This window comes from Ciona robusta, unplaced genomic scaffold, assembly GCF_009617815.1.
Source record: "Ciona robusta unplaced genomic scaffold, ASM961781v2 AP042772.1".
NCBI classification, from domain to species: domain Eukaryota; kingdom Metazoa; phylum Chordata; class Ascidiacea; order Phlebobranchia; family Cionidae; genus Ciona; species Ciona robusta.
The window spans coordinates 5,001-7,500 of NW_028323151.1; the positions used below are offsets into that span (position 1 = coordinate 5,001).

A 2,500-nucleotide genomic window follows, 5' to 3' on the forward strand; every position below is an offset into this window, starting at 1 on the left:
CGTCGGCCCGACGTATGGCTTCGTTCTGGTGGAAGCTGTCCGCCTCCGGCCGTTGTACAATTGCGCCGGGCTTCCCGAGCTCTCCGCGGGGTGCCGAGGTGCCCCTTGCCGCGGAGCCAGATCCCCGAGGTCGTGATCGAAGTCGCTCGGTAGGAGGTCGACCGATTGCCGACCCGACCATTCTAGGTCGTTTTACACTGAGCGAAAACGTCGGCCCGACGTATTGCTTCGTTGTGGTGGAAGCTGTCCGCCTCCGGCCGTTGTACAATTGCGCCGGGCTTCCCGAGCTCTCCGCGGGGTGCCGAGGTGCCCCTTGCCGCGGAGCCAGATCCCCGAGGTCGTGATCGAAGTCGCTCGGGCGGAGGTCGACCGATTGCCGGCCCCACCAGGCTAGGTTGTTTTACACCATGGTAAAATGTTGGCCCGACGTCGGGCTTCGTTGTCGTGGAAGCTGTTCGCCCCCGGCCGTTGTAGAATTGCGCCGGGCTTCCCGAGCTCTCTGCGGGGTGCCGAGGTGCCCCTTGCCGCGGAGCCAGCGCAGGAGGTCGATCCCCGCGGGTGGCCTGCGCGGCTGTCGGGCTCCACTGCGGGAGGTGGTGTAGGTGCTTGGAGCGCAGCGGGTCGATCCACGGGAGTGGCTTGCACGGCTTTCGGTGGCCACTGTAGGAGAGTATAGGCGCTGGGAGCGTAGGAGGTCGATCCCCGCCGGTGGCATGCGCGGCTGTCGGGCTCCACCGCGGGAGGTGGTGTAGGCGCTGGGAGCGCAGCAGGTCGATCCACGTGGGTGGCTTGCACGGCTATCGGTTGTTACTGCAGGAGAGTGTAGGCGCTGGGAGCGCAGCAGGTCGATCCACGGGGGTGGCTTGCACGGCTATCGGTTGTTACTGCAGGAGAGTATAGGCGCTGGGAGCGCAGCAGGTCGATCCACGGGGGTGGCTTGCACGGCTATCGGTTGTTACTGCAGGAGAGTATAGGCGCTGGGAGCGCAGCAGGTCGATCCACGGGGGTGGCTTGCACGGCTATCGGTTGTTACTGCAGGTGAGTATAGGCGCTGGGAGCGCAGCAGGTCGATCCACGAGGGTGGCTTGCACGGCTATCGGTTGTTACTGCAGGAGAGTGTAGGCGCTGGGAGCGCAGCAGGTCGATCCACGGGGGTGGCTTGCACGGCTATCGGTTGTTACTGCAGGAGAGTGTAGGCGCTGGGAGCGCAGCAGGTCGATCCACGGGGGTGGCTTGCACGGCTATCGGTTGTTACTGCAGGAGAGTATAGGCGCTGGGAGCGCAGCAGGTCGATCCACGGGGGTGGCTTGCACGGCTATCGGTTGTTACTGCAGGTGAGTATAGGCGCTGGGAGCGCAGCAGGTCGATCCCCGCGGGTGGCCCGCACGGCTGTCGGGCTCCACCGCGGGAGGTGGTGTAGGCGCTGGGAGCGCAGCAGGTCGATCCACGGGGGTGGCTTGCACGGCTATCGGTTGCTACTGTGAGGTGTTTGCGTCGGCTGGCAAAGGGTGCGCTGAGCAGAAATGTTACTGTTCGTTTGCGCTGCCAATTGCCGTTTTGGTCGTATCGAGTGGTTTTGTCGCAGCTAGTTGCAAGTCGATCTCGCGGCGGTTAACAGGGAATAGCGGGCAAGAGCTCGCCCTCGTACCGCCGCGCGATAAGGTGACAGGTTTTCTAAGCTCTGAAAAGAGCAAAGTGGTCGGATTACTAATCCATTGCGCGCTTCGGCGTGCTTGGGTGGCGTCCGCGACGCGGGGCGAGCGACCCCATCGCGCGGCCGCCCTTCGGGGTGGCGGTTACGTTGTTACCTGGTTGATCCTGCCAGTAGTGATATGCTTGTCTCAAAGATTAAGCCATGCAAGTCTAAGTACGAGCTCTCGTACAGCGAAACTGCGAATGGCTCATTAAATCAGTTATGGTTCATTTGATCGTATGGTTTACTTGGATAACTGTGGTAATTCTAGAGCTAATACATGCAAACAGCGCCGACTTCGCGGGAGGCGTGCTTTTATCAGACCAAAAACCGACCGCGGCTCCGGCCGCGTTCGACTGGTGACTCTGGATAACCTGGCGGATCGCACGGTCTAGCACCGGCGACGGATCATTCAAGTGTCTGCCCTATCAACTTTCGTCGGTACGGTATTCGCCTACCGAGGTTCTTACGGGTAACGGGGAATCAGGGTTCGATTCCGGAGAGGGAGCCTGAGAAACGGCTACCACATCCAAGGAAGGCAGCAGGCGCGCAAATTACCCATTCCCGACGCGGGGAGGTAGTGACGAAAAATAACAATGCAGGACTCATTCGAGGCCCTGTAATTGGAATGAGTACACTTTAAAAGCTTTAACGAGTATCCATTGGAGGGCAAGTCTGGTGCCAGCAGCCGCGGTAATTCCAGCTCCAAAAGTATATATTTAAGTTGTTGCGGTTGAAAAGCTCGTAGTTGGATTTTGGGCGCGGGCGGTCGGTCCGTCGCGAGGCGTGTACTGGTCGACCCGGCCT

The 2,500-nt window shown here is 60.8% G+C and overlaps 1 non-coding gene across 1 annotated transcript in view; it reads left to right on the top strand.

The window, feature by feature from the left end:
- The first annotated feature begins 1,805 nt into the window (after positions 1–1,805).
- Positions 1,806–2,500, top strand: part of LOC149722428 (small subunit ribosomal RNA) — a 1,812-nt gene continuing 1,117 nt past the window's right edge. The window contains exon 1 of the ribosomal RNA XR_016387314.1: positions 1,806–2,500. This exon is cut by the window's right edge and continues 1,117 nt beyond it. This is a non-coding gene — a ribosomal RNA (small subunit ribosomal RNA).